The sequence below is a fragment of the Petaurus breviceps genome, unplaced genomic scaffold, assembly GCF_028583685.1.
Source record: "Petaurus breviceps papuanus isolate PSGF00001 unplaced genomic scaffold, PetGlider_PUasm1.0 37, whole genome shotgun sequence".
Classification (NCBI taxonomy): Eukaryota; Metazoa; Chordata; class Mammalia; order Diprotodontia; family Petauridae; genus Petaurus; species Petaurus breviceps.
Window position 1 is genome coordinate 28178774 of NW_027186296.1, and position 11357 is coordinate 28190130.

Genomic DNA, 11357 nt, shown 5'->3' on the forward strand with positions numbered 1-11357 from the left:
GAGGGCAAGAGAGAGCAAAACCTGGCTGCCTGGCTGTGCAGAGCAGGGGGCAGGCCTGGTATGGAGGAAGCAGCCAGGAAGGAGACAGAGGGAGGGATGGGATGGGAGGGGAAGGGACAGGAGGGCGGCACTGGGGGGTCCAAAGAGGAAGCAGGAGCACTGGAAATGGCTCTCCCCACAGACTGATCAGGACAAAAGCAGAAGGGTCCTTTTCACTGCACGGGGGCCTTCCCAGTCCATCAGTCAAGGTTAATCAAGTGACTGCTAGGGGCTGGGCGCTGGCTGGGGACCCAAAAGGAGACAAAAGATAGCCCCTGCTCTCACGGAGTTTAGGGTCTAATGGGGAGCAGTGTGCAAACAAATATGTGAAAAGGAAGCCGGATAACAGGATAGCTAGGGAGCTCGGTGGATAAAACACTGGGCTGGAGTCAGGAAGACCTGAGGTCAAATTTGACCTCAGACACCTAGTAGCTGTATGTGCTTTGGGCAAGTCACTTAATCTCTGTTTACCTTAATCCAATGGAGAAAAAATGGCAAACCACTCCAGTATCTCTGTCAAGGAAACCCCAAATGGGGTCATGTAATGTCAGGCATGACTGAAAACAACCAAACAACAAAATAACAAATATCTATCTGGTCAGCTAGGCAGCTAGATAGGGAGTGCATAAAGAGCCCGGCTTAGAGTTTGGAAGCCTCATCTTCCTGGGTTTAAATGGGACCTCAGACACTTACTATCTGTGTGACCCTGGGCAAGTCATTTGACCCTCTTTGCCTTGGGAAATGGCAAACCACTCCAGTAGCTTTCCCAAGAAAACTCCTAAGGAGTTGGACAGGACCGAAACAACTAAACAACAACAAATAGGAATTAACAGAGGGAAAGTACTAGAATTGAAAGGGTTTTGTTTCTTGTAAAAATTCCCCTTCCAAAGAGAGGGAAGATTGACACCATTTTTCCATATGTTCCTAAAGTGCATTCTAGTAGCCTTGGAGGAAAGCAAAGGAAAAAGAAATCCAGAGAAATCAAGAAGAGCAGAGAGGAGCTTACAAAGTAGAAGGGAAGGACACTCTACAGGCTTTGCCTTGGTTCCCCATGTATTCCCTTTTCTACCCATAGCTCCCGGGAACATAATGGAAAACAACATAAGAGCAAGGATTGTTTCATTTGCTACCTGAACCAGTACCTGACAGTTACATAGCACATAGGAGCTTGAATGATTATTGGTTGTCTACTTATCTTTCCAAGCCAAGGCAAGGTTGTAGGCAGATGGAGAGCACCCAACTATTTTCAATGAATTCTTGTTAGCAGGCTCAGATGTGCTACATCCCAGAGCAACAAATAACTCATTAAGTCACTGTTAGTAATCTTTGAGAAATGTCCAGTAATTAGAGAGATACCCCTCCAGGACTAGAAATAAGCAATTGCCCCAACTTTAAAAGATTGACACAGATGAATTTCCCTTTGATGATCTCATTGTATTCTACTTTGTCACTTGACCTGGAACATGATGTTTAGTCTTGGTTCGCCATACTGTGGGGAGTACATTGAAAAGCTGGAGCTTATTCAGAGGACTACTGGAATGGGAAAAGTACCAGAGAAAAGGAACTGGGGATGGTTAACCTGGAGAAGACCAAATTTATGGGATTTGGGATTGTGCTCTTCAGGCATCTGAAAGTCTGATGCATGAAAGAGGGATTAGAATTAGCCCATAGTAGGTAGGAGTGTTTGTTTAGTGATTTGTTCTGCTTGGGTACAGCAGAAATTTCATCTTGAAGTGGGAGTCTAGAAGGGAAGCATGAGCTGGAGGCAAAACAAAAAGCTTTCCAACAATTTGCTGCCCAAAGTGGAATGGGCTGCCTTTGAAGGAAAGGGGGTGAAGGGAAGAGGGGAGATGACCACTTTTTAGGGATAATATTAGAGTGAATTTTGTTCAGATCTCAGTTGGATTGGGTAAAGCTTGTTCCAACTGAGCCTTCATTCTTCACCAAGCCTATCTCAAAAAACCAAAACCATAAACAAGATTGGAGGCTAATTCTAGTTTGGGAGCATTTTAATATCAAAAGTTTCTACTCTTCCATTTGGGGTCTGATCAGGTGACCATCATGAATAATGATGTGGAAAGAGTCCCTATTTCTTAAGGAATAATTGTGCTCTTAAATCTATTAATATTCAGGGAAGCTTACAAAAATAATATTTTTTTCATCCAATAATTTCATTGTTAGGAATATACCCTGAAAATGTTATAAAATAACAAAAATAAAGAGCGTCAAAGATTTCATAGCAGTATTATATTACTACTAAATTTTAAAAAACACACACAACACCTGGAAGCAACCTAAATATCCAACGAAAAAGGAAAAGTTAAATAAATTTTGATACAATAGTGTAATGGAATACACAAATAGAGATTGTCAAGCGTTAATAAAAAAAGAAATATGGAAAGAATCTTGTGAAATATTCTGAAGAGTTAAAAAGCAGAAAAAAATCACCAACTAGGATCACATAGTAGGAAAAAAATTCTTTACAATGAATAAACAACTAAAAATCCTAATAAAGTGAATGAAAAGCTATTGTCATATGCAACAAATTTATTAAAATATAACAGAAAATATTAATTGCATTGATGTTCAGTATTACATTTATAAGGACAGTTTAAAAAAAATTAACCTTTTAAAGAAAATGTGGCAAATAAATCCATAAAAGTTGCGCCTCCCTTGAAGAAAAACCTTAACAGCATATAAATTAAAGCATCTTGTTTGGGGAAACTTCTGAGGGGACCCTGTGTTTAGCTGAAGAAATATATATGAAATAGGATTGATTTTCCTTCTTTCCCTTGGGATTCTTAAACTGCAGAGTGGGAGAGGAGAGCAAAGCTAAGTGGCAAAGCAGAAGGAAGAGAAGGAGGTAGAGAGAGGTTGTTCTGTCAGTGACTTAGTAAAAGAGGAGTATGGCAGGATTGGCAGTGAGGTTTTTAACATGCAATTCATTGGTATGTGTAGAGGTCAGGAAGTGTGAATAGGAAAGTCAACTTACTGGTTTAGCGCTAAATCAGAGTTACCTGGAAATTGAAGGAGGACCCATAGTCCACCTTTAACTCCCATTCTCCAATTCAACCCTTTTCATCAACCCTCAAGTGGCTTCTGGGTTACTGTGGTTAGAGTATACAAGGTTGCTGGAGAGGGCACAAGGCCTTAGTGATTGATGCATTAATCATATGCTGAAATATTTGTAGTTCTCTTACTAATAGCAGTGGTCAGTGGTTATAGGCAAAACATGCAGAAAGATAATGCAACTGCATTAGATACTTACTAGCTCTGTGGCTACAGAAATGGCCTTTAATTTTTCTGAACCTCAGACCTCAGTTTCTTATCCAAAAGAAGCATAGTAATACCCCTTAGAGTTGTTGTGAGGGTCTAAAAAGATACTTTATAAATGCCTGCTTGTCATCATTACAGAAAAATCATCCTCCTCTTGTTCAATGGAGTTGAGATAGAGACAATCATGGGACAAGTCATTATCCTGCTGTTATTCTTTTATATTTAATGGTCTGTGGACTACTGCACAGGTAGAAGAGATAACTCCTTTTTGTAGTTGAAAAAAAGTATTAGCATGGAAGTTTATTGTCTTTAGGCTCACCGAAAGCATCCAAGCTGCAACTCAAGGAGTAAAGACAGGATAAGGCAGATAATATCCTGTACTACTTCTTATTCTCACATATTTTTGTTTATTTCTGCTAAATCTCTGTATCTTGCAAGATTCTAGTTTCATGTCAATTGGAGATTCTCTGAGTATTTGGGTTTTTTTTATTAAATTTTGTTTATTTTTAGTTTATATCATTCATTTCCACAAGATTCTGAGTTACAAATTTTCTCCCCGTCTTTCCCCTACCCACGATCCCAAAACAGTAATCCCACTGTATACCCCCTCCCCCATGCCTCCTCTGACTTTCCAGTAGGGCAAGATGGATCTCTATACCCCAGTGCCTATATATCTAATTTCCCAGTTGCATGTAAAAAATAATATTTTTTATTATTATTAAATGTTTTTAAAAATATTTAATTTTAAAACTTTGACGTCCAGATTCTTTCCCTTCCTCCCTTGTCACCCACACTTACTGGGAAGATAGGCAATTCAATATAGGTTGTACATGTGTAGCTATGCAAAACATTTCGATAGTGGATATATTGGAAAAGACTGACTATATTTCCCTCCATCCTGTCCTGCCCCCCACTTGTTCTTTTCTCTACTTTGACCCTGTCCCTTTTCAAAAGTGTGGGCTTCTAACTTCCCTCCCCCCCCCAACCTGCCCTCCCCTCCATGATCCCCTTTTCCCCTACTCTCCTGTAGGGTGAGATACCCTATTTAGTATTTCCTCCCTAAGCCAAATTCAATGAGAATAGGTTGACCCATTCCCTTTTGCCTTCCTGTTCTTCCCCTCCATTGTAACCATTTTCCCTTACCTCTTCCATATGAGATAGTTTACCCCATTCTGTCTGTCCCCATCTCCTCTCATTATATTTCTCTCTCACCTCTCAGTTTCACCTTTTAAGTATCATCCCTTTCTATGCAATTGGTCCTGTGCCCTCTGTCTTTGTATACCTGTACACATATGTAGATATGTATTCATATGCCCACATATCCTCCTATATATATACATATATATGCATATATACATATATATATTCCATTCAACTATTCTCATACTGAGAAAAGTTTCATAAGTTACAATTATCATTTTTCCATATAGGAATGTATATAGTTTAACTTTGATAAGTTCCTTATTATTTCTTTTCCCTGTTTACTTTCTCATTCTTCTCTTGCATCTGAATGTCAAATTTTCTATTCAACTCTGTTTTTTTCAGCAAGAATGCTTGAAAGTCCTCTATTTCATTGAATAACCATATTTTCCCCTAAAACATGATACTCAAGTATTATCAGGTAGGTGATTTTTGGTTTTAATCTCAGCTCTTTTGTTTTACCTCTAGAATATCATATTCCAAGCCCTTCGATCCCTCAATATAGAAGCTGCCAGGTCCTGTGTTATCCTGATTGTGTTTCCACAATATTCAAACTGTTTCTTCTTGGCTGCTTGTAATATTTTCTCCTTAATCTGGGAACTGTGGAACCTGGCCATAATATTCCTAGGAGTTTTCTTTTTGGGATCTTTTTCAAGAGGTGATTGGTGGATTCTTTCAACCTCTATTTTGCTCTCTGATTCTAAAACATCAGGGCAATTTTCCTTGAGAATTTCTTGAAGAAGCATTTCTAGGTTCTTTTTTTGATCATGGCTCTCAGGTAATCAAATAATTTTTAAATCATCTCTCCTGGATCTATTTTCCAGGTCAGTGATTTTTCCAATGAGATATTTCACATTGCCTTCTATTTTTTTCATTTGTTTGGATGCTTAATAGTATCTTGATTTCTCATAAAGTCACTAGCTTCTACTTGCTCCAGTCTAATTCTGAAGGAATTATTCTCTTCAGTGAGCTTTTAAGATTCTTTTTCCATCTGGCAAATTTGGCTTTTTAAGGCATTCTTCTCCTCATTGGCTTTTTGAGCCTCTTTTGCCATTTGAGTTAGTCTATTTTTTAAGGTGTTATTTTCTTTAGTAGGTTGTTGACTCTCTTTTCATGATTTTCTTGCATCATTCTCATTTCTCTTACCAATTTTTCCTCCACTTCTCTTATTTGGTTTTAAAATCCTTCTTAAGCTCTTCTATGGCCTGTAACCAATTCATATTTTTCTTGGAAGTTTTTGGTGCAGGAGTTCTGACTTTGCTGTCTTCCTCCTGTTCCATGCTTTGATCCTTTTTGTCCCCAAAAAAGGAATCCAAAGTCAGATTGCTTTGCTTCCTTTGCTTGCTCATGTTGCCACTCAATTACTTGACTTTTGAGCTTTTAGCCACAGTAGAACTCTGCTTCCAGAGAGGAGAGCTTTTTCCCAAATTGCTGGGGTTTTTACAGCTGCTGGAGATATTAGTTGGCTGCTCTTTCTGAAGCCTCCACATGCTCTGGCTCACTGGTCACATACCGCAGGACCTCCCCCCTAGACAGCAACTCAGATCCAAACAGGTTAAAGCAAGAGTGATTATCCCTCAGAATAGTTGCTTGGTCCCCCTACAATCTGCAGGCCAGGAGCTCTTAAGCAGCCGCACTTCAGCTTTTTCTCCCTCTGGGTCAGAGGCTGGACCATACTCCTGGACTCCCTGTTCCCAAAGTCTACACTGACTTCTCACTTTGTCTTTGGCATCTATGGATTGATAATTCTGGAAACCATCACAGCTGTTGGTGATCCACTCTCCTGAAGTCCCTCTAGCCACGGCTGGTCGGGCCGCCCTGAGGCTAAAACCATGGGCTCACACGGGGCTGGGCTCTGCTCCCAGTGTGCTGCAATGAACCATTCCTGTCTGCCTACCAAGCTGCCTTCAGCATGAGGTTTGTTTCTCTCTGTCACTTTGTGGATTCTGTAGCCCTAAAGTTTTTTTAGAGTCATTTTTATAGGTATTTGAGGTGGTTATGGGGGTAGCCCAGAGAGTTTTCCTCCTTTTAAGCTGCCATCTTGGCTCTGCCCCCTCTGGTCTTGAGTTTTTATGTTACAATATCATGTCTGGGAGAATGTGGGCAAGAGTTTGGTCTGTGCTAATGTAATGTAGCTATTTTTCTCTTTTTTTTTTGGAGGGGGGAAGGTAGGGAAACTGGGGTAGAATGACTTGCCCAAGGTCACACAGCTAGTTTTGTGTTAAGTGTCTGAGCCTGGATTTGAACTCAGGTCCTCCTGACTCCAGGGCCAGTGCTATATTCACTGTGCCACCTAGCCACCCCTATTTTTCTCCTATTAGTCCTTAAAAAGAATCCTTAGATTATAATTCTAGTCATCAGGCCATGTCCTACTAAGTATTCAGTAGGTGGTAAAATTTTGCAGCCTGCAGGGATGCACTGCATACTTTCTAACCATTTCACTGCATAATCTACCTTAGTGAAGCTCCCAGTAATGATGACCTAGTCCCAAATTACCATCAATCTCTATTTTGCCATCTAGTTCTAAAACATCATTTTTATAAACAAATCTCAGCCAATGGCTGGCACTTCCTTGTTGACATGTTGTTGGTTGAGTTTATGTTGCTTTCACCCAGGAAGGTCCTTTAAATTCTATTCTTGAAACTTTGATATTTCACAGGTTCCATCTGGAGATAAGCTATTCTTGGTTACATTAAAACAATTCTAGTGGCATGTACCTTGACTTTTGCTTGGTGAAATGTCTGCTTTACCAAAAAAGTATTTTTGTAGATTTTTTATTCATTCAGCATATGCTCTGAGAATGCCTTTCAATCTGTTTCTTCTTTTTCATTGAGGAAATATTAATTTTTCTATATTTGCCTTAAGTTGATGGACCTTGCATTTCATTAATATTGAACAGGTTTTTGTTAGGCTACTTTCCAAATTAGTTATGATATGTTTTTACAGTTCTAAAAGCATAAATTAACACTAGCATTATGTAGATGTTAGCTGTTTAAAAAGTTTTCTAATTGAGCTTAGATTTTGAGATGCCAATAAATCTCATGACATACACAGCCACAACTTTTTCCCTCATACACTGATATCTTTATGCACAATGCTGAAGAGAGCAAGGTATTTTTTAGTAATGGCCTTCTTCCACTGGTTCAATTTGACCCCTAAAAGAGCGTTTAAACTCTATCTTTCCTTATTGTACGGTAATGGTAAAGTATTTTGAAGATCTCTTTGTGTTGGCAAGCTAACAGGTACTTAGCACTTAGTTTTAAGTTAATTATATCAAGCCCTTGTTAAGAAACAGAAGATATTAATCCCTATTTCTGACATAACAGGAAGGGGCTGGAACAGGGAGGAGTTAATATCTTATATAAGGAAAAACACAAGCCGAAAAGTCAGAATTTCTCTCAGTGATCATCTTGAGGCTAGGCTGCAACTACAGAACTGGGAAGAGAAATGAGAAATTGAGAACTGAGACAATTTCTTGGAGCAAGCAGTGTGGAAGCTAGAGAAAGTGATTTTGATTTTGAGAACAGAATTTGTGGTGGTGGAGCTTCTTCCGAGAACCAGCCAGAGCTGCCAGAGGAAGCATGAGTGTGGTATCGGTACTGTCTGTCTGTTTTGGGTCTATGTTGATTTCTTAGGCAGAAAGTGAATTGAAATGATAGTGCTGACCACGTCTGTGAATATTGTTGTAATTCTGCTAAGCTTGATGTGTAAATGGTTGTGGCTCTGTTAAGTTTTCTCTTCCCAGGAACAGAAACTGTGAAAGACTTGAAGTGGACTGGATACTGTGAGCTTCACTGTGGAGCAGGAACTGCATGGAGAGCTGGACAAGGAACTGGGAGCTGTCTGCCTTTGAACTCAGGTGGCAATTGGTTAGATTTGGGCAGGAACTGGGACCATGGAAGAGGAACCATGGAAGCTGAGAGCCTGCCTCAAGTCAAAATAAAAAGACCCCTCACTTGGGGATTTAATGCTGACTGATGAAATTGTAACTTACTTGTGACCTAGGGATGGATGGCCTTTGTACTTTCCACTACCCCTTAAGAGGGTACTGAGTAGTGAGTGATGATATTGTAACTTGATTGCACTCTGTGGGTAGAGGACTTTGACCTTTGTACTTTGTGTCCAGCTTCCTTAAGGATGAATGATTGAGTTACTAAATGATTGTACTTTTTTTTAAAACTATGTGACCACTTTGGTGAAAACTATGTGGCCATTTTAGCAATAAGTTGTTGAGTTGTGACATGATGAATGCTGTATTTTGATTTTCTGTGAATATTTTGCTCTGATTTTTTACTGTATAAATAGAGGGTTCACTATACTATGTAATCAGAATCTTGAAAGCTGTTCACAGCAGCAGTCCTCTGGAAAGCTGCTTGTGCTTGGCTTTACATGCACATTAAGAAATTTTACATTTATTGAGTTCAAATGACTACCACAAAAAGTCCTGAAATGATTACTATAGTATAAGGGTTTTTCTTCCTGTCTTTGATATCACAGAGTTATATGTCTAGTAATAGGATCACTAAAAAGGTATTAACAGTTCAGCAATTTTTCTTGTTTATTTCCACATTATTTTCTAAAACAGTGAGAGTAATTTACAGTTCCTCTAACAGTGTATTAGTGTGCCTATATAGAATCCCTTGAATATTAACTTTCTGTCATTTATAATCTTTGCCACCTTGATAGATCTGAGGTAAAGCCTCAAAATGGTTTTCATTTCTCTAACTATTTGAGATTTGTAGCAGTCATATAATTGTTGTTTACAATTCCTTTATTATATTTCCCTGATTTTTTAAAGTTTTTATTAATCTTATTACCTTTTTTATATTACCTTAAAAAAAACAAAGAACTGGATCACCTAGGGAACCAATTTTTTTTTTAATTTGTAGTTTTCAGCATTCACCTTTATAAGATTTTGAATTTTAAATTTTCTCCCCCCCTCCTTCCCCTCCCCAAGACAGTTCATGCAAGTCTTTCCAGGTTTTTCTGAAGTCCACCTGCTCATCATTTCTTATGGAACAATAGTATTCCATTTCATTCATTATATTACCTTTTGAAACTAGCAATGACCCTTGGTCTTTATTATTTTACAAATTCCCCTTTTTTTCATTTCCCACATGGTTCTACCCTTTTAGACTTCTCTGTTATGTCCCTACACTTGCTACCTTCCTCCCTTCTGCTTTTTAATCTCCTTTTGTGTGTTGTCTTCTTTCATGTGAAGGGACAAGGGACTCCCTGAACTTGTTCTCTTGAGTTGCCCTATTTTCCAGAGATGAAGCCCCCATGAACTAACATAATGGTGATTATTTTGCAGTTGAACTCTAATATATTAAACTCTCAGTATGCCCTTGAAACTAAGTCAGTTACAAACTTGGCTCTACCCAGTCTAGTCCAGACTGATGAATTGTTCAGGTGTGACCTTTTAGATCATTCCCTAAGAGGGAAAGGGGATTGCTGCCCTCTGGCTCTCCCTCCCTCTACTGCTCCCTCTCCCCTCCCATGCCACTCCCATTTGGTGTTTATATACATGTTTCTGCTTTTTTCTTTTTTTTTGCTTTTTTTGGAGGGAAGAGGGCAGGACAATTGGGGTTAAGTGACTTGCCCAAGGTCACATGGCTAGTAAGTGTTAAGTGTCTCAGGCCAAATTTGAACTCAGGTCCTCCTGACTCCAGGGCCAGTGCTCTACTCAATTCACCACCTAGCCACCCCTCCCATCACTTGGTAAAGCCATTTTCTTCCTTCCTCTCTTTCTGAAAGAATGGTCTTATAATCTAGAGGTTTTTTGTTCGTTAAAGTTGTTTACTTACTGTTTTAAGTAATGCTTTAAAAAGTTGACTCATTTTTTATACAACCAACTATATAAACTGCTTTTGATTTGTACATGTTCTTAACTGTATGTAGAGAAATTTCAGTGAAGGAAGACAGTGAATACATGGGAATAATCCAAACTAAAAACAATTTTCCCTAACTGGAGGCTCTGAGCAAAACAGAGAGTGTCTCAATGATTTAAATTCATAACATTTTCATAAACTCTCTAAAAGGCAGGGCTAAATTGAGTCTGGGTTGTTTTTTTTTTTGCCTCCTATACCCTAGAATAAAATGAGTTGGAGAATTTTTTTTTCTGAGACAAGGCTGGATCTTTTCTCTAACAAGTCCTTATTCAGTTCTCTCCTCCCCACTTCTGCTGCTCTCTGCAGAGGTAGAGTCATTGCTGAATGTGGAGAAGGAACCCTCTGGGAGAAGAACTAAGTATGGTGAGACCTGGCCAATAACATGTACAAAATTTTGAAGTAGGAGAGTGTGTGGCAGGCTACAGGCTCTGGAAACTCCCTTGAACTCTCCTTGAATCTTCCCACTTGATCTGGCATTCACTTGAAGCATCTACCCATCCCGGTCAACTGGCCTTTCATTGTCTGCACCTGGCTCCACCCCAGCCTTCCCACCCTTAATTATATCTAGATGTCATTCTCCCTTGATCCATGTACCTGGCATTCCAGCCTTTCTCTGCTACTTAACAGTCACCCCAGCCTAGTGGCCATTCTCATCAAGATCCTTCCGAGGCCCCTCGTCCTATTACCCCAGACTAATAGTCTATAAGACCACTCCTAGATCCCACCCACAGTCTTTCTGTATATAGATCCATCTTGTTTTCATGAAAGTGATCAGATTCAATCTGGGCTGCTTGCCAATATAAGTGTCAGAAATGCTTAGATTCCTTAAGAGTCTGACCAATATAGTGGATCTTTAATAAACCTTGTTTCTCTTTGGCTGAAAGAAGGCTGGGATGGAATTCATTAGAGCAGGACCTGTGTGTTGCTATTTTGGGGTCCCAGCACCCCTAA